Raw genomic sequence first — 22,376 nt, 5'->3', positions numbered from 1 at the left:
GTGAAATTTCTGTATGTTGTAGATAGATCTCTAGGAAACAACTGTGTTTAGTCCCACTTCCAGTGCCCCTGCTTGGACCACCTAAAGATGTATTCCACAAAGCATGAAACGATCCCTGACTCACGGCAATTTCACTTAACATGTTTTTGACTTTACAATAGTGCAAGAGCAATATGAATGAATTCAGTAGAAACTGTACTTTGATTTTTGAATTTTGTTCTTTCTTGGCTTAGCAATATGCAGTATGATTGATACTCTCTCATGATGCTAAGCTGATGCTAAGCCTCAGCTCCAAGTCAGCCAAAGGTTCACCTGGGTAAACAACCAATACTTTCCACTATTGTGCTGCTAAGCTATGATCTTTTGTAGCTTTTGTATAAAATACATTTTCAGTTTACGATATTTTCAATTTACAATTGGTTTGTCAGGATATAACCCCATTATAAGTTGAACGGTATCGTGTATCTATGTAAACAGAAGACAAAAGAAAACAATAAGGAGTGTAAAAGAGGTGTAGACAAACATGGGGAAGCCGATTTGGGGAGACCTATCTCTTGGCTGCCTCTTACTCTAGGGGAGAATAAAGATATTTTCCCAGCTTTTCTTATAATTTCTTATAATTTTCTTATAATTTAGAGTAATCCAACTGACTGAATTCTTTTCAAGGAGATTTTATGGTTTAACTCTGGATGTCAACCCAAAGCCTGGCATGCTCATAGCTGGGGCTTTGGAAACTGACTCGATCATGGGTGTGTGATACTGGATCATGGGTGTTTGATACTGGATTAATCCACTGACTGGTTTTCAGTTCTGCATGTGGGTGGTGCACTTACTGAAAGGGCAGACCCCTACCCTGGGTGTGGGTGCCTCTTCACCTGTAGACTTGTGGACTGGAAGGAATAAAAAGGGAAAGAAGGAAGACTGCTGGCTCCTGCCTGCCATGCCACGAGCTCTTTCTCCTCTACCATGTCCCTCCACCATGCCACCCTACTTGGACCAGCTGGCGATGGACTGAAAGCTCTGAAAACTGTGAGCTAAAATAAACCTCTTCTCATTTAACTTGTGAGTGTCAGGTATTTATCCCAGAAATGAGAAAGTAACAAAAACTTGAGAACATAATAAGTGTGACAGGGCTTCCGGGAGACTTGGTTAACTGCTCCACTCTAAATAATCCATTCTGCTTATAAATATGATAGTGATTTCTACAGATGCTGCAGCCATATTGTGAATATAAGGTACCAAATATGAGGATTTAAATCTACAAATTATAGTGGCTAGTGATGAGAATAGCCTTCATCCACTTGATGTTCCAAGAAGCTGAACCAGTACTTAACAGCATTCCTAAAAACTCAGTGGAAAATTTAAGTTCCCATTATGGCATGTTTATTTTTCTGTTATTTGAAACAAAATACAATCCAAACTAGTGCAAATAACACAAGAAAAGTTTTAAACCTGGGGAAACAGCAAGAGAAAACATGCCTGAGGACAATAAGAAGTGGGTATAAAGTCTGTGTACCAGTTTATTAACGACAGATACCCTAAAGTGTTGGCCACCTTATTAACTGCAGAGATAATTAAACTCCAGTGTTCTGAATGGTAGGAAATATGTTCCCTTCCTCCCTACTTGGGTAAAGTAAATTTTGTCTTTATGTTTTTAATAGGAGACAATTCTGTTCAGTGAGTATGTGAAGAAATTTATCTGGCCTTCATTCAATATAGTTTACTTTCAACATATGCTACGCTCACCAGTGAATTTAAGAAAGAATGAAATTATTAATGATATTTTATTCAATTAAATCATGGACAAATAGGACATTGTAGGTACTGTTCTCAAATGTTATTCTCTCAAGTCTCAATGATAATTTCTTACAGAAACTCAAATAAGTTCTAAAATGCTATTACCTTCTAGCTTTTTAGCTTTTTTTTCCTGTCTATTCTTTATGAAGATTGAATTTATAGACTTTTAAGAAATGAATATAAAAATATTAAAATCTTATGAATTAATGGTTCTAATATCCTGCTTGCCCCCGTCTCATTATGATATATAGCAGAACAATGAAAAATCATATGATTTAAACTGGTTCTTAAATGATATATCATTAGGCAATTTTCAGAATTCATTGAAAATGACTCAGCTTAATGTACAAAATGCAACTTTAGTAAATTTGTTCACATAGCATGTTAAATGCAATAAAGTACATTAAATTCACTAAAGCAATTATGATGGAAGAATTTAAGTTATATACTTTATTTTGGGGCTAAAAAACAGCATTTAAATCTTTGTATCAGAAAGAGACTCTTCTCTTAAAATTATAGATTTCAGTTAATTTTTTCCTGAAAATATTTCATTAAGTACTCTAATGTAGCTCCTTTCCACAGTGAAAGATTTGAGCTGTTCAGGTTTAAAACAGAAAGGGAACTGACATGATGACTGCCTGGTGGCCCTGTTGTTATTGACCTAATATCCTGGAGGGCATGGGAAAATGAACAGAATACTCTCTTCAAAAAAGGCTGAACCATTACCTTTGTGTCCTTCACCCCCTCCATTCTTCCCTATTTACATAGACTTTGTTTCCATTTTTTTTCTTTTCTCATAATAAAAAAATAAGAACCAAGATGCATCATGTACAGGTACAAGCACCCAATGATAAATATAAACGTATTGTTTACCTAAAATGTTCCAATAAAAGAATTTAAGGAAAAAAAAGGCTGAACCTTTCAAATGCATTCTGAAATTGCCACAGTCAAATTTCAACACTATCTCTTGGAATTAAAAGAGAATTATAATCAAGTTATAAACATTATTTCCCCCATAATGCAACGATGTGGCACATTTCCAATACAGCAAGTGATGGAAATGATGAGCTGCTTGGGACAGAGTTACTTGAGGGGAAAGAAAATGTATCATAAGTTTAAACTTTACACCAGCCAGGAGGAACAAATTGGATTAAGTTGCAGTATTTCAACTGAAGGAAACACTTTTAGTTAGGAAATAGCCTTCAATTAATGTGCTTTAAGATACTTTAATGTTAGTATTTAACTTAGATGCCTGTTTGAGTGTTTTCTACAAAGTGATGTAGGAGAGGGAGGGGACACCCCCACACATAGACACTGAATTCTTATGTGGGCTATTCGGCTGGATCAAAAAACTGAATTAATAGAAGAGCTAATGTTAAAGTGAGAAAAAGCACAAAAATTTTACATGTCATCTAGATCTTCATAAGACAATGTCTGAAAAAAAATGACCAAAGCATTATGCTTTTATGTATTTTAGACAAAGAACAATACATTTTAAAAGAATGACAGGACCAATAGATAGCTAGACTAGGTCAGTAAATTCTTGGGAAGTTATTAGAAGATATATGGGGACAAGAATATAGAAGTTCATGGAAGATAAGGGTTACTTCAGAGTATATTTATTGAAGCTCATTGCAGCCCCAATTAATAGTTTCTGGAGATCAAGGCTATTTACCTGCCTTTGTATGTGAAGGATGTCCCTTCCAAAAGAATCTTTGTGGCTTGCTGCAAGTAGGAATATATAGACCAAATGTCCTTTCTGAAGTTACAGTTCCTCACGTGATTTTGTGTTGACATAATCAATCTTAACTCCTGCAATGACACATAGTCAATGACACATCTCCTTTTAAAATTTAGACTATCAAGCTTTTTTACATGTAAGTGTGAAATAAGTCCCCTATTTTTGTATAAATTGCATTTGGTCTCTGTAAGCTTTCTCATAAATGTATGGATTCTTTTGTAAGGTGTGGTTTAGAATTCACTATATACATTTATCAATACAAGAAAAATGCTAAAGATCATTAAAAATGCTAAAGACCATCGCAAAAGATAGCAAGCCCAAGGTAATTTTGTTTTTATTATCTTACCTAACAATATAATATGTAAGTTTTACAAAATACTATATGAGATGTTATTTTGACTTTTGCATGTCAGATTAAAGATACTGGTTCCATTTTTAAAATGATTTTGGGGACCAGTATAAGTTTTTCAGAATAAGAGGTAAGATTGACATTTGAGTTTTACTTTTCAACAGAAAAAAATATGGCAGTTCCTCTGTCCTCCAGCCATCCCTTCATGCCAGGGCACTGAAGCGTGGATTGTAAATGTATGAGCACCCACTGTTCTGGGATCTCAGTTGCACCAAGTTGCAATATTTTGATAAATGACAGCCTCAACTTTTAGAGATAAACTCTGTAGGATTTTCTTTTTAATTCTGACTTTTTAGCTCCATTCCCTTTTCTATTGATGTCCTCGAATGTTAATACATGTTGTCATATACAAAGCACTATTTTCTTCTTCCTACTTTCTATTCATATTCTTCTCAGATCTGCACAAATGCATTTACTTACAAAATCTTAAAGGACATAGAAAAAGAGCTACACAATTGAGAAATGGGGGAAAAATAGGTAGGGATTCCAATAGTTGATAGTGAAAGTGTCAGACATTAGTTAAAAATCAAGAAGGCCTTCCCAAAATGAAAATTCAAAACCAATTATAAACACAAGTCCAAATTCAGTTTTAATTGCAAAAGTTACAATTCCTACCTTTCTTGGTTCTTGTGTTCTAACAGTGTGAGACCAGAGGGAGGAAGAGGATAAAACCACTGAAGGTAAATGGTTAGGAAGCAGATAGAGTGGGAAACAAGCAATGACATTAGCAGCGTCAGAGGGATGATGTGACCATTGAGGTTACAGGAATGGAACCCACACCAAATAATCAATTCCAGATTTATTATCTCGCTGGCTTTATGCTGAATCTTTAATTAAAGTCGTAATTTTCTAAGTGTAAAGTGATGTCTGAATATATTGTGCCAAATTTGAATTTACATTATGGCTCCAAGTCAAAATACTGCTTGTATTCCTAGTAATGAATATCATGCAATAACTTAGTAAGAACGAGCCACAAGAGAAGCAGAAATTGTGTTATAGATGAGGCTGTGAACACCACGAAGTGTCTTCTTATCTACCCGAAAAAAGCCTCTGAAGTCTTCTCATCAGGATATCCTATTTTTGTTAATATCTCCATTATTTCTACACACCCCTTAGCGTTTTTTATTACATGTAGTTAGTTTTTATTTCTAACTCAAATTCTGAATACAGAAATTTGAACTGATTTCTTCATAGCCTCCCACAGCTTCAGAAGGGTATTGTAGTCAGGACATTTTCTCTTAATAGAAAGATCAAGAAGAAACAAAAGTACAATAAATAGGAACAGGAAGCAGTTACTCAAAATGCACAAAATATTACACTTTAGAAGGTGTTACTTCATTGATAAATTATTTCTGTTTTAATATGCACTTTCTTTATGAAATTCAAAAACTATTTCATCCACGAAGGGCAATGTACTAGTTTATCCCAAATCATAAGGAAGGAGTCAGCTTGGACTTGAATCCTGCTCATACATTTTTATGAGCATGAATAACTTATTTATCTTCAAAAGTATTACCTTCTCATCTGTAAGTTGTGTAAATTAATGTCATTTACCTTATAAGTAGTTCATGAGTTCCCACTGAAGAGTTTAGCAGCATCTGTCATGTAGCCCCTTAAAAATATTATGATATGTTTTTCTTTATTAAAGTTAAAAATGAATAATATATTATTACTTAAATGTTCTCAGCTTACAAATGGAGATTTTAGAAACTCTGAATTGTGTTCATACAATGAATAAAATACATTCAGTCTTTGCAAACTGAAACATCCCAAGAATTAAGGCTCTATTACTTAATGGTGCCACAGGGAAATGTTTTAAAGTAAAATATGACCCAGGTTAAACTTAACTGTCATTATTTTAGAATGGTTTTCAGTATGGAAGGTCAGTCCTATAAAGGGGTTGATACCTTAGAGTAAAATTTTAAAAGAAATTCAGTTTTACTGCTTTTTCAGTTTACCCTTTTGGGTTCATACTATTGCCCCTTCTCAGGTCCTGGTACAGGGACCTCTTAAGGACAGATAGCTATGAACTGCGAGTCAGATCATGTGACTCCTAGAATTACCTTTGACTTTATCTTGTGAATTTGAATAATTTGTTCAATCCTTCTATATTTCCTCATCTACAAAATTAGGAATAGGATGCTCTTCAACTCTTGTTGCCTGCTTTCATGTAATACCTTAAAAGAGAAATATCTTACAAAATCAAATAAAGTACTTCCATAAGTTAAGTCACAAAATATCTTAAGAAATAATACTCTATAAATATTCTCACTTTAAATAAAGGAGAAAAGAAAATACACAATATGCTTTTTTGTTTCTATAACAAGTATATTTGACATTGAAAATCTGACCAACTGAGGAAAAAGAAAAAAGGTTTTATTTATTATCAAGAACTACACTACTATAGAATGTAAATCTTTTTCACTAAAAGTTTCAAATATGTCCCTCCTTTGAAGATATTTCACAGTTTTTCATTTTTAAAGGGCATTGATCTGATGGTATGACCTGCTAATTTGTATATTAGATTTAAATTATTACTTATGAGATAAACATTGTCAAATTAGAGTATTAATATAATGTGTATCTTGTATCTGAATTTCTATTTTCCAAAGATTATTTTTCTTTGTCAGATAATCTATGATGATCATTGTTTTTAAAGTAATTTTAAAAAATAGTTTTAAAGGTTTCTTTTCAATCTGGCCCAAAATAGCAAGATTTCCACTGGAAGATTTACAGCTCACTAACTTACAAATGACAATCTTGTTTTAAGAAGTTGTACTAGATTTTAATTACTTTTTCTTCATTTTAAGAAATGAAATATAGATCCTGGGTCTTTTGTTGACCTGTGTAAGAGTTAACAATGTGTTTGTTCTCTCTCTCTCTCTCTCTCTCTCTCTCTCTCTCTCCTGTGCCTTACTTAAAGACAAATTAAGAAGTGTCATTTATGTTTAGTCACTTATGATTCTGTTTAGCTATGTTGTTCCATCGAGTTAAATGACAGAAATATAAAGAGCATGAATGGTGGTTTCTGCGGCCAGGCCATCAGTACCCTGGAAGACATTAGGTGTTGAGAATAGGGAAAAAATTGTAAGACAGACGCACAGACATTTGATGGCTTGGTCCTTTTTTCCAATTTTTTTTAACTACCTCCTCACAAGCCAATCACTGTCAAATATCTTATCTTATATTTTCCATCAACAATGTTGTCTTAACCTATTAAAGCTTCTATTAAAAAATATCATTAATTGAGTAGCTTTATAGAAAATAGAAAGTTATTTCTCATGGTAGTAGAGCTGGGAGGGAAGCCCATGATCAAAGAGCAGAGAGATTTAGTCTTCTGAAGGCCCACGCACAAGATGGCAAGTGGATAAAACCTTACTTGGTGGAAGGAGAAAGCTAACTATCTGGGGTTTCTCTCACAAGTGCTCTCATTTCTGTTATAAGGACATCCACATTATGACCTAATTACCTCCTAACTTATCACCCTAGAGATCAGAATTAAGATATAATGAATTTTCAGAATCCACTAACACTCAAAAAATAGCAAGTGTGATCAAAACTCCAAAGTCTTCTTATTCATATTATACATGTGGAAAAAAACATTTCAATCCTAATATTAGAATAAAAATCTTTCTCTTAGTCCATCCAAAATTCCATCAAATATTACTCAAAACATGCACTATATTTGTTGATCCATGGAACAGAAATGACTATTGGCTACTTTATGAATATTGTCCACTGTAGATTCAGTCTTAATAAAAATGGAAGAAAAACAGATTTTAAAATAAGCTGTATAAGATTTCTAAAATCACATTTATATTTTCTTTCAAACCCTTAAACAATTATCAACTGAAAATGAGAATAGAGAGGCTCTTCCTCTGTTTATAGTTATAAAGCCAATTTTAGAGATTTTTCTATGAAGAGTGCCCTCTGTTTACAGCTGAGTTGACAATCTTGTCTCATATAGACATTTAGTGGGCAAAACATTCTGCACCTTAACAAGTCCCTAATGCAAACATAAAGAAGACTGGTGCTTTAGCAATAACAATAGAACACCATTTTACTCTTTTTTAACACATTTACTGTGTATGATATTGACAGCTAAGAGCTTTATGGCTTAGTGAATGCTTCTCGGGGTTCATATTCTTCAAACTACCTGTCCCCTGTGATTTTACCAGTTTTAAAAGGATATGTTAGACATTGTGGTAATAAGGACAGACTTTTGTTTGCCAGCTTAGTATCAGAAACCTTTGAAAAACAGTATGCAATTTGTTTCTCAGCATTATGTCAGTGTTTATTGTACAGTTCAGTGTCTCCAGATGAGCACGCATAGTCTGACAATACTATAACTAAAATTCATAAGTTGTTTTCTGTAGGATCTGATATGCATATAAGGTCCAGAGGCTTGCTGGCAGTCTCAGCTGTCACTCATTTCCCTAACAATCATCTTTTCTGATTGTTTTAGAGGAAAAGATTGCTATGGGGAAAGTATCCTTCCCTTTAACATCTGTAAAAGAGATTGTGTCATTTAATGAATCAGACCAAAAATGAGAACAAGTGAGATATAACACTCATTCACACATCTAAAAGCCCCAACAATTCAGAAGAATAGGCAATAGACAATAGAAGTTCAAAAAATACAAAAGTAAATAGGAGAAAACAGGAAAAAATGACAAGTATTTGTACATAATATTTTAAAAATGAACATAGAACTTGCCAGCCTGTGACATACAAATGTTACAACACGCCTTTGTCAATAATATCTTTTAGAAAATAAAAATAATCAGAAACTCCACACTAAAGTGATATGAGTAGAATTATATGCAATGCATAGAAAATCATCACCCCCCAAAACAACAAAAATTAAATTAAAAACATCATAATTAGAATGGCTCTTACTATATATTTAAAAAGAGATGAACCATTTCAATAATCAGAAATTTTTTGATAGAATTAAGTTTTTATGCTTGTGACTTCATACTTCAATAATTTGCTGAGGACTTAAATATCATTGTTAATTTGATAACTTTTGCTTTCCAGATATTTACAATATGAGTATATTTATCTTTGAGACATAGAATAAAAGGAACATATGTTTTAGATGAACAAGAATAAATTGACAACACTATGACTAAAACTGCATACGTTGTTTCTATAGTAATTAATATGCATACAAGCTCAGTGCACTTGCCTGAATACCATGTAAACTGTCACTCATTTCCTTGTAATCATCTTAAAATCATTAACCTAAATGTTGAGTTTAAGAATATTGCTACTAATGTAAAATTCATGTTTTGCAAATTTCTTTAACTATAAAGGGAAAATCTTTAATTGTTATGTGATTTTGTAAGTCTAATAGTCCCATAATATTTTGTCTATTGGTAGTATTATAGAAGACAATTTTATATTAGCTTCACATCATCTTGCATGCTTTTAATATGCTTACTATCACTAGATATGCCTTTAAGCATACAGTTAGTAGAACCTGTACTTGCCTGGATTATTTCCCACACAGTGATTTATGTTTGCAAAGAAACCCTAACCGCAGCACAATGGACACTGATTCAGCAATCATTTATCACTGTTCACTGAGCATTATCTTAGTTCTCAAGTTAAAAACATTTGTTAGATGATGAATATGCAGGGGTCTTTACAAAGCTTATAGTTGAATGCACAGATTCAAAACAAGCCAAGGATTATAACACAGCGTTAGAGACTTGCTATCAGTATTATTGAAGTCTAGGTGGATCAATGAACTCAGAAAGTTTAGGATAGACAAAAGGAGTGGCAGTGAGAAGAAGCTTCAAACTATATGCAAAGGAAAAGAGCTGTGACATGCACACATAGGGAGATATTCTTTGTGGAAAGTATAGAATGCTGGGGTAGAGCACATGTCAATCCATGAGTGTCCACATGTCTGAAATATAGGACGCAAAAATACAGACCAGAAATTCATTGTGTAATAAACAACATAGGAAATAATTAAAATTCTGTCTTCATGGACAACTAGTGGACAATTGCAAGAAGACCTTATACTATGTAAAGCCCTAAATTAATTTATTTTATGGAATAGTATATTTGTCTATAGTAGCACAAGTTAAAGATAATTGAAAACCAAATATTTGTGAGGAAAAGGCTGTATCTACCCACAGAGAAACTGTATTTATTTAACTACACCAATAGATATTTAGGGGCTAGAATAAATGACCATAGGGTGGTGACTGACGTTTTCATACATTCTGTGTTTTGTTTTTCATAGTCGAGAAGAGCGAAAGAAAATTTAATTGTAAAAATTAATAAACTCTCACTGTAAACCAATTTAGGCAATTTAGGGGTTGCACATGGGAAATTAAAATTGATCACAATTTTATTTCTTGGTGTTACCAGTTTTATGTTTTTCATATTTTATTTTCTATTGAATTAATGAAATTCAGATTGTTTTTATTGTATACAAGCATTATTTTTAATAATGAAAAAAATCAAAATAAATGGTATAAGTTTGACTTGTTGCTGCATTACTAACTCTTTGTTTTAAATCCAGATAATCTTGCTAACTCCTTTGCTTAATCTGATTGCTTTAACCAAGAATACCACACTGCTGTATTTAGTCTCTGGTAAACTATTTGAACCTCAGACAAAATAGTATTTAAACCTAGAAGAAACTCAGTTACTTAAGAGATAGGATAGCTTATGCTATTACCAGATAAACAAGGCTGAATCAATTGGAAATTTGAGTATTTTAAAAATTTATTACTCAGTTCCAAACCTAATTTATGCTTCTGAGATTTCCTAATAACCTATTATTAATGTTAATGAAATATGGGATTAAGACATATATGTTCAGGAATAATATGCTTTGGATAATGATATATATTAATAGATTTATGGCAAAAATTGATTCATAGAGCTAATCAAAACTGGACAAAATTGAACTTAAATTGGACAAAGTTGGACGATATGTCATAAATGCAAAAGCAATTACATAAGGTAGAAGATGAAACCAATGAAATACTTCGGAGAAAAAGATGAGGTGAAATTCAAATTAACACGTACCCAGGAATTATAAGGAAACGATGTGAATCACAAATATGATTTCCTGATTATATCCAAGATAAAGTGCCTGCTAGAACATAAGATGATTATGAAAATAGATTTGATAACCTGACAAAAGTATCGCTTTGAGGCTATGAGTTGGGAAATGAAATTAAATATTTCACCTAAGATTCAAATTAGACCTTTTTCTTCCTGACATTTTATGGAAACTATTCAGTTGCATGCAGTAATTCCACGTTCAAAAAATAATCTTTATGAATTAAAATTTATTTTCCTAACTGGGAAGTGAGTATATAAAATGAATTTGTTCAGTCAATCAAAAAATAAATATTTTTGGACCCAGAATTATTGTACAAGTTACTGAGCAACAGCAGGAAAGGGAGTACGCTAAATTATATTCTTTTTTTTAAAAAGTGTACAATAAAAAGTATAAACTAGTGTAGAATTATAGTTCTCTGAAAACTAGGTATGATTCAAAGAACATTTTAGAGAAAATATGTAAATATATGTGTGTATTTATATGTGTATAAACATATATGAATCAATAAAAGGAAACAAGAAAATCTTACACATTATAAAATTATATTGGCTTTCTGTGCATGAATGAGAATTATGTGAATTTGTGTAGTATGAGCTGACTTTTTATGGTCTGATCAATGCCAGAAAAATGATGAAATCAGAACCAATACAGTATGAAGCAGACATTGTTTATTTATTAATTGGCGATATTACTTGAGCACAGTCTCTGTTTTAGGGCCTATTCTAGTCTAGTAACACCAATGGGAGCAAATAAACAGAGTCCCTGGACTTGTCTTTCATTCAGGGCTGGCAATAATAAATCCATTAAAAATATATCTGCAAAATAAATAGTCTGGGAAAACTATAAAGGAAAATAAAGAAGTGTGGATATACTTCAGTGGTGGAGGCAGTATGCTATTTGTGTAAGGCGTGTGTAGTAAGATGTTTTAGTGAGGTGAGCAGAAGCATATACAAAATTAGGGAATAAGCCCTGCAGTTGGTGAAGGAAGAGTATTGAAAGCAAACCAATTTGCAACACCAAAGGACCCTGATGCAAGAGAATATTTGACGATTTCTAAGAAGAGCAAGATATAGGTCACAGGAATGTGCAAGGGGAAGTGAGGAGGAGATGAGGATACACAGGGATCAGAACATGCCTTGACTTCTGTGCAGGAAAACACATTTGAAATTGTGTCTGAATCTGTGCCTATTAATACATGGTGTGCAGGAGTGCTTATTAATAGTCCCTGCTTCCACTATGTAGATCATCATAGTTTTGATGACAAATTATGTGGTCACCCTAATAATAGTTCATTAATATCAATTGAGTTTTGACTATGCGCAAAATGGGAAGCCATGGAAAGATTTCCTTTAGAGATGTGACAAATCTTAGATGAGATGTTAACAGATTGACTCTGGCTAGTGGACTAAGCATAGAGTGCAGCAGCACAAAAGGAAACACATAAAATGGTTAAAGGAGAATTTTGAAATACCTCAGGTAAATTTTTTTGTGGTGGGCTGGACAAAGAGATTTTTGTAGACTAAATAGAGAATTAATAATTCTAGATGTAATTTAAAGTGAAATCAAACGCAATCTGCTGATGAACTGGATTTAGGACATTAGAAAAAGAGGAGATTGAAGAGTGACTTTAAAGTTTTAGCTTCGGGACCTAATTGGATGAACTTGTCATTTACTGAGATAAAAAGGGATTGGCATGGGTCAGAGTTTCTGGATAAGGGAAATCAGGAGTTTGGTTAAGGAATGTAACATTTAGTATGTGTAATAGACATCTGAATAGAGTTGGATTTAGGAGTCAAATACTCAATGGGAGGTACACATTGGAGATACGAACCTGGGGTATGGCAAAACCTAGGTGAGTTCACAGAGGAATTACCTAAGTGGTAATGGAAGGAGGTCAGTTAAGGTTTATGTATACATGGCCCCTTAAAACCTCATGTGCTCATAGACTAAGCTTTTGGGAGGAGCTATATCATGGGTGTGTTACAATGCATTAGCCTACTGATTGGCTTAGCATAGTTCTGGGTGTGGGTAATGGACTCACTGAAGGGGAAAGACCCACCTTGGGTGTGAGTAACATCAATCAGTAGGGTTACAGCCTGGATGGAAGCCAAGGATGTGGCTCAGTGGCACTGCACCTGCCCAGCAAGTGCAAAGTTCTGAGTTCGATCCCTGGTAAAAGGAAAAAAAAAGCCCGAATGGAATAAAAAGGGAAAGAAGAAGGAAGGCTGTGTTGCTTTCTGCCTGCCCCAGCCCCTCTGCCATTCTACTTTATAGCTGGTCAACTGTGGACTGAGACCTAAAATAAATCTTTCTTCTTTTACCCTATGGGTGTCCCATAATTTGTCTCAGCAACAAGAAAGTAACTAAGACAAGGTTGAGAGAAGCTATTTTAACATTAAGAAGTTAGGAAGATGAGGAGGAATGAGCAAAAAACTGAAAGTGGCCAGTGAGATGGGAAGAAAAATGCAGGTGATACAATAACAGAAAGGAGTGCTTCAGATCATGCTTAAGCATAGGAAAGAGTGGTCTTGGAAGAACCTCGGCTTCTTGTGGTAGAGACACAGTGGTCAGGAGGGAGAGGAGGGTGTGATACACTCAGAACAACATGTGCCACTAATACTGCTCACTTCAGTGAGGAGGCTGAGGTGGTTCTAAAATAATGGATCCTCATTCCTAGGGATAGGGCCACATCTGAAACAGTGTTAAAGAATGTAGATGACAGCATGATTTCCTAAAACAGATACTTTCAAACTGTATTCCACAGAAGTATACATAGGACAATATAAGTATCTCAGGACTAACCTGTAGAAATTGAAAAAAAATCATTCAGAAATCTGGACCCCCCTTTTCCCTAGAGCCATATTATCTCTATTTTTTTAATTGTAGAAAAAATACACTGAGCTCTTGCAGAATTTTTTCTTTAAAACATTTGCTATTTTAAGTAAATCTTAAGACCAAAAGTCAACAACTACTGAAACAAAATCTTTGACAATCATTGATCTGTACCAAACACAGCAATTAATGTAACCTTGTAACATAACCTTTATTTGTAAAGCACAGCAAAAATTAGATTTAAAACCAAAAAAAATCTACTTCCAAAGCTCTTATCATTTCTATTATATATAAATTCTATTTAGCATATATTTCATTATTTTGCATTGGTTACATTTCTTTTTTATAATATAGATTAATTCTGACCAAAAGTTGCATATGATAAATACATTTGCAGTTTCTAGGTTTACGGTAAGCTATTTTTCCAAGTTAACTTTTTAAAGAACTTATTTTCTTAGGCAACTAAAATTTGTTCTTTAAAATATTTTTCTTTAAAAATGCTTTAGGCTTTGGAAATTTTGTGTAACTAAGAGTTGATGTGAAACTTAGTTGTGGCCTCTACAGAATTCTAAGTCCTAAAGGAACTCCTCTAATTCCTATGGGACATCTAACATACAAAATACAAAAATCAAAGTGAGAAGAATTCTTCAGATATAGTTTGTGCACATCACTCTTGAGGAGAGGACATTGGAGTAATGAAAACATACAAGAATATTGCTAGAGCAGACAAAGAAACATCAGAATCCTTCTTAAAATGTAAATAGTAAGTAACACCAATTTTCTTTGAGGTAACCACCTTCAGGAAATCATAGTAAAGTCTGTGAAAAGCAATGGTTGTTTAACAAGCCACTGGGGGAATATTTTAGAATTGAAGCAGTAACATCACAGTCTCTAGACAGTGTGCATTTATATAATCACCTTGTCAGATGTAAGTATATTTTCCCAGTTGACACAGTGGGAAATATAATTCACCTTTGGTCAATTCTATTAGAAAAAGTAACTAAATTGCTTCCAGATTAAGCATTATGAAGAAACATTTTTTGCTTGTATTGGGTCTTACAAAATAATGCCAGCATCCTGAAATCAGAATTAGGTAGAAAATGAAAAAAAGTGTAACAAAAGATCAGTGGGGAATTAGTGATAAAATCAGCAGGAAATCCATAGTGCTTCAAACAATAGTTCAACCTGCTGACTACTGATAAACAGACAGGGAAAAGCCCAGCATAGAGATAAAAAGCAGCAGGAAAGTGGGAAGCAGCAGCAGGAAAGTATGGAAGCTGCCAGGAGGTCCATTGAAAAGTTAATTGAAGGAACAAGCTGAGAGCCCCATAAGTCAGAGAGCAGACTCATGGAGACAGATAGAGAACAGTAGCAAGAAGGAACTGATGTACCAAGAACAAAAACAGAGCAGACCAAGGAATAAATGGAGAAACACCCATCTGTGCCAAGTGTCGGATAATCCTTGGTCATCCAGGAAGGCTACAAATGTCATTGACAACAAATGTAATAACAGCAAATAGTCTAGAGAAAAGAGCCACATACTAAATGTAATATAAAGATGCATTTGAATTATATGGAAATATGTGTATTACTTTCCATTATATATTCATTTTAATGGTCTATTTAAATCTAATTCCTCATTGGAAACCAACAAAACTCCAACCTCCAGTAAATTACTTTGTGCTAGTGGAATTTAAAAAATGATATTGGCATGATTGCATATGCACAATTAATAATAAATCATGAACATAAACATTTATGCTTTTGGATTTAGAAGACATGATTATGTGCAATAAAAAGAAAGATGTGCTTTCCTACTCACAGAGTTTTGGAGTCAGGTAAATTTGTACAGAAATATCCCTTGTTCTATAAGTTGTCTATGAAACATTTTTGATAGTACAGGAAATATTCTTGGTAGTTTAAAGGAAAGCCTACAATTTTCCCTCTGAAAAAGGCATACAGATTTTTAAATCAGTTAAAGGTGACATAGGAGCTTTCCTAAATGCTTTTGAAAGACAACTGAAGACTAAATTATCCATTTTTTTGCTTAGGTTCATTTGACGAGCATGATAGGCATATGGAAATATAATTGGACAGAAAGGATCTGATCTACTAACAACAAATTGAAGAAATGCTACATGTCCTTTCTCTTGAGATTCATCTTTGTAGCACTTCTTCCTCCCAAGTACAGATCAGGACACTTCTAGAAAGAAGGTCTTAAATTTTGAAGTCCTCCTATTATTCTAGAAGGTGAGGCGATTAGAAGAATTTTTTTTTTTTTTTTTTTTTTTTTTTTTTTAGATTTTATAAGCAGCTTGAGTAAAAAAGGATCCTAACTTAGGGAAGAGGATTTCTAGTTTCTGTGACTCACCTTCAAAGAAGGGTGAGAGATAATAGGGTAGGAGAGCAGCAGAGAGTAACTGTATTTCTGAGACCTTAGTTTTGGGGTATTGCTTTCTGAGCCCTAACACTACTACTGGCTATTTTATATCCTGAGACATAATTGACATAAAAATGTTATGCCAGACCAGACTCCAGAAAAAAAATCTTGAAGAAACATTTTTTCTTCTTTCCCTCCCTGTTTCCCTCCCTTCTTTCCTTCTTTCTTTCCTCCCCTTTATCCACTACAGAATGTGTACATATTGGAAATAGAAATGGATAGAAAGAAGAATCTGGGCAAACCCAGCTGAAAACAGATTAAGTCCATCTCTGAATGGTTAAATTGGAAAGACAAATAACCACAAAATATTCAAAGGATATGAACTATGTGTTTTCTTCTCAGTGAAAAAGATGTAAAACTGATTTCTGAGATTTTAAGTGTCTTTTCTGGTAATTAAACAAGAAAGTAGTCCTACCGTCAGCAGTACTGTGAAATAAATGTAATAGAAGAGTTACGCATAATTTCACTTTTTGACAAAATAAAAAAAAATAAAAGCGCTTAGAAAGATCCTTATCATTTATTATAAGTCCCACCTTTGCATTTTAAGATATTTATCAAAAATTTAACAAGTTCTCTCAAGACAGAGTGTATATATTTAGTGATAAAAGAATTAAGGAAGAGGAAAAGTTAAATAGGCAGAGTTAATTAGACAGCAATGAATGACATTTTGAGCTAGAGAAGAGAATTAAGTGTTTTAAAGGAGAGTGTAGTAGAATCAGCAATTAGACATGGAAAATTTTTGTCATTTCTAAAAGAATATTCATTTCATTAATATGAGTTATTTAGAGTGAGTAAAATACTACAGAGATTTCAAATACAAAGTAGCATTATGTCAATTTCATGAAATATCTAATATGTACCTAATTTTGACTTTACTTATTTTCAAATACTATAACACTTTTAAATGATCATATTAAGATATACGACCTATAAAAATTACGTAAGTAGAAGATTAACAATGTACAAAAGGTCATCTTTTTTTCTCAAAACACAAACTAAAACAACAAAGAGTTTCAAGTTTTTCTATAGTTTTGGCTCATATAATCAGAAATAACTTTTATATGGTTGGGTACTGGAGTTTGAAAACAAGACTTTTGCACTGAGATACATACTGAAACCTTATTTTTCGGTTTGAGGCAGGGTTTTGCTAAGTCAGTAATTACCAGGCTGGATTTGAACTTGCAATCCTCCTGCTTCAACCTCCCAGGATACCGAGATTACTGGCAAATACCACAATGTCCGACAGCTATTTCAATATTTTAATAATTACATACAATTCTAGATCTGTATAAAATGTGGATTCTATTTGTTTGGCAGTGCAATAGCCAGCAGTATTAATGAACAGCAATTGAAAGCCAAAGAACCAACTCACAATTCTTATTACATTTAAGGAGTTATTTTGACCTGGCCATACATAAACCATTATAAAATGGACTCTAACATATGGAGGATTTTGAAGTAAATGCAAAGAGCGACAGTTATTTAAACAAACGCGATGGAAGGTAAAGACTGTAAAAGAAGGAAGAGAGAAAGAAATGTTTGAGAGAGCCCCAGAACAGGAGGAGGGAGATTGGGATGCCTCTGCAGAGACTGTAGCATTGTAAGGTGAAGCTGCACAAAGAAGAGGATTTCAGCAGTTAGAAATATGTGGCTTGTGAGAAGATGAGTAGAAATGTAGGCATAAAAATATGGTAAAAGTAGGATGAAAGAAAAATTGCGGACGACTTGAGAAAATGCTGATGCCTTGCTTAAAGCAGTGGGAAGATGCTAAATATACAGGCCAATGGGGGCAGGCTTCATCCACAGTGCATAGGGCTGCACACTATGTCCCTGCCTCTGAGGTTTTCCTGCATGAAATTGGATACCAATGGAAGTAAGGTGTTGATCTGGAGGTAAAAAGTAAATCATCTGTGAGGCTGGCTAGAGAACAGGAAGGTCAGAATCAAGAGAAGGAGTTAGAAAATTATCTTCAGTGTCAAGCCTGATGACAGCCAGGCCTCAAGGTAAAATGAAAACCAGAGTCCTTTTATTTCTTCTTTCTTTCAAAGAACAGGAAAAAAGTGTTAAATGTAAAGAATCATTACATTTATTTTTCTTCATTTCTTACTTCTCTCTTTTATGTCATATCATTTTTTTTCATTTTTAATGTCCATACCCCTGTGCGGGGGGGGATACCAAGAAAGTGCTGGCTGCACTTGGGGAGCCATATCTCACCAGTGCTCAGGTTTCCCCCTACCAGATTCTGGCCACACGCTCTGTACCATGACTGAAGTGGACAAGCTAGCCTTCCTTCCCCAATGCCTGCAGATGCAGCCATAGCAAATGCAATACTGAAGGAATAAAGCCTAAACGTGACACCAGGATTTGAACTGGCAAAAGGATTGTCCTGTTGAGCTGACCCATGAGTACCCCTGGGTGCTCACAACCCAGCCTAGGCATAGTTGCTGCCATGCCTTGTCCTGAGATGCCATGAGTCATGCACTCATCCAGATATTCCCTAAATCCGTCATCCATGCTCCTACTTGAGATAGGGGGCAGCAGCTTTTACTGAGAAGTGAAAAGGAGGGGGTTTGCAGTATCCAAAGATATCAAGAGGTGGACCAAGTGGTGAAGGAAGCGACCCATGTGACTGGGGGCTCCAAGTCCCCAGCCTATGCTTCAATATGTCCTCAGGATTACTGACAAAACACAAATGCATGGTGCAAGGCACTATATGACATCTGTTTTCATTTGTAATGTGCCATTACAAACTCAAATCTTAGAAAAAGGACCCTTTCAAGAACATGAAAATGTGCAAGAACAAAGATTAAATCTACAAATATGAAGTAAATGGAAATATATAAGGAAAGCAGAGTAAATCTACAAATATAAAATATATTTGGTATTCAATTTGAGTATTAAGAAGATAGACGGATGTAACTGATTCTGTTTTGGGTTTCCAGATGAATAACGGTGTTATTAACCAAGAAAGAACCCCATTCATGATTTTATGAATTTTATGAAGGGCAGAGATTATAGATTTGATTTAAAATGTTTACTTTGAGATAGCTACTGAAAATATATGTTTCAAGGTTAAAAACCTGGGTAGATATGACATTTGGGGTCCTTATTTAAAGACAAATAGATTTAAAAGTAATTCATGTAGATTTAGGTATACAAAGAGTACTATATAGAAAGTCATGCATAACTATGATATCCTAGTCCAGAAACTTGTGCCTAGCTCAGGATACATCAATATAATTGTCTACTTGGACTTAAAAGAAATTTTTACACAGTAAATATTTGTAACTGGCACGACATCATTCAGCAAGTATTTACACCCAGTCCTTAATTTCTCCAGTGTATTAATGAACCAATTCATGGAGGTCAGGCAAAGACACAGTGCTTAATACTTTCACCAGGAGAAAGACCCAGGGAAGGAGACTCCTAAGACGTGCTTGGGAGGTGAACTAAAGAAACAAGGAAGGATTTATAGACAGGGAAGCTATAATAAACAGAATGCTTGTGTTTCTTCAAATAAGAATTCATATTTTTAAACCTATGTTATGAATTATATCTAAATGTCCCCTTAAAGCCTCATGAGCTCATAGGTGGAGCTTTTGGGAGGTGATTGGATCATGGGCATATGATACTCATCACTGGATTTTTCCACTAATGAGTTTATAGCTAAATGTAATTATGGGAGTTGAAGCTTGGTCTAAGGAGGTAGGTCACTTGGGGTGTGGCCCAGAATGGTATATCTCCCTCCTCCTTTGATCCCTCTCTCTGCTTCCTGGCTGCCACGCCATGAGCAGGTTTCCCTCTGTCCTACTGTTCTTCCATGCTGCCCTTCCTTTGTCCCATCCAACTTTGGGCTGAAACCCCTACAAACTATGAACCAAAACAAACCTCTCCTCCTTTAACTTGGGGGTGTCAAGTATTTTGTCCAACAAGAAAGTAACTAAGACAACTTCCAAGGTGATGGTATTAGAAATTGGTGTTTATAGAAAATGGTACAGATTATAGGGTAGAACATTCATGAATGACACAGTGCCCTTTGAAAGGACCCCAGAGAGAATTCCAACCCTGTTTCTGTCATGCGAGGGTAAGAGAAAGTTGTGGTGTGCAACCCACAAGACCCTGGAAGAATCTCACCGGAACCCAGCTGTGCTGGAATTGTAACCTCAGGCTTCCAGCTTCCACAAATGTAAGAAACAAGTTTCAGCTGTTTATAAGGTGCCTAGTTTATGGTACTTTGTTATAATGCATGAAATAAGACAGAATCAAAGAGGTAAAAGAACCTAAACAAAATTTCATATTGTGCTAATTTTGAAAGCTAAATCCAGTTAAGTAATTGATAAGTATGATAATTTTCATTTTTTCTTCTGCTAGCTTTGAAATCTGAAAGATAATGGGGTAATAATTGAACTTATCACTTACTCTAAAGATGTTATCATCTAAAAACATGTTTTCTTAACAACACATATAAAATATTATCAACTTGGTAGAAAAATCAGTAGGTGTCTGATAATGGTTATTGTAATTTTTCTATAATTCAGCATTGTAACTCTACTTACCTATCCACTGATTTACACCTATAATATTTTTTAGAACATCTTAACATGAAGTTCATAAACTCATTAATCCAAAATGATATATTCAATAATTACACAATAATTACTTAACATGGAGAATATGTATCTAATGAACATATGTGTGTATTTGTGTGTAGCTAAGAAACATTATAATATGTTTACAACTAAGAACATTAATGCATATATTTAGTTACTTTTACATATATTTTTGTATATTTATCAGTTTTACATATACTTTGTATCTATACATGTATATATATGCAAATGTACATGTGCATATATATTTATATGTATAAATATTGTATGGATATATTTATATGCATAAGTCATATTTATTTTTAAAAACTAGAACATGAAAGAATGTTAGTTTATTATATTGTTATGACCAAGTCACAGGTTAATTATTAAGAAAGAAGTTCCATAACAAAATCAAGACTGGCCTATTGTGAATGTTCTTCATTTTAACAGCAGGATTTCTTCCATACTGTATCTGCCATATAATTATATCACTTGAATGCAATACTTTAATGAAGACCAGTTTAATTAAATTAAATTTCTCCCTTGTGGTTACTCAATCAAAATGCATCATCCCCTCATTATAATGTTATCTGTAGGAGTCCAGCATTACAAATGCTATAAGGAGGGATTATTTTAATGAGGGCAGCAATAATAAACTCTATCACATTATACAATGCAATATCATAACTGAAGATTTCATATTAAGTTCACAGTATATGCATTCTAGTTCTTAATTAGCATAGTCTGTTTATGTTGCAGTATTAGAAGTAAAGCCATTCAAATAATTATCTTTTATTTGACTAATATTTATGACAAGCTGCTCCTTAAATTGTTATAAATAAATTTACATAAATAATGAAACAATTTTTACCTAATTCAGTAGTTATCATCATCATACACTTGGTTTAGAAATGGTTCATTTTCATTTTATAGAGTATTGATGAGACTGGATGTATTACAACTGGAAGTAATTTTATATATACTTTAAAAGGTCAAGATAGATTCATGAGAATGTTAACAAATTCAATGAAATATAGAGGATTCTTTCACTAAATTTGAAAATAAGACAGATGTTATTTATTTATTTATAATTAATACTATCACTGCTTATGTTAAGCGGGAGCATAAAACTATCTGTGCCTAAGAAACATTCTATGCTTTTCTCTTTTTGGTATACATAATTAGAAATGTAAGTAAATGTACATCTAAAGAATGTACTGCTCTGGAAAAAAATACTTGAGAAATGTACCAATAGTAATTAGTTTTCATTGAAGTGAAACAAAATCAAACTGTAAAATTATAACATGCTTCTAGACTTTCATTACAGACTGGTTAATAACCTAGTAGTCAGGAGAGTGAAGCAAAAAGAATTCTCGATTACTTCTATTTACCAATCTCTCTAGAAAGAGAACTCGGGTTCATTTTTAGTATCCAACTTCTTTTCTCTCTTGGATTTAGCTGTCCTTTTGTCC

At 33.8% G+C, this 22,376-nt stretch overlaps 1 protein-coding gene across 17 annotated transcripts in view; it reads right to left on the bottom strand.

Moving 5' to 3' along the window:
- Tenm3 (teneurin transmembrane protein 3) overlaps window positions 1-22,376 on the bottom strand; it is a 2,554,979-nt gene that overhangs the window by 2,249,552 nt on the left and 283,051 nt on the right. The gene's annotated exons all lie outside the window — the stretch shown is intronic.

This window comes from Heterocephalus glaber, unplaced genomic scaffold (assembly GCF_053883595.1).
Source record: "Heterocephalus glaber isolate CG9 unplaced genomic scaffold, H.glaber_assembly_v1.0 deba00001461, whole genome shotgun sequence".
Classification (NCBI taxonomy): Eukaryota; Metazoa; Chordata; class Mammalia; order Rodentia; family Bathyergidae; genus Heterocephalus; species Heterocephalus glaber.
This window is presented reverse-complemented; position numbering and strand designations above follow the sequence as displayed.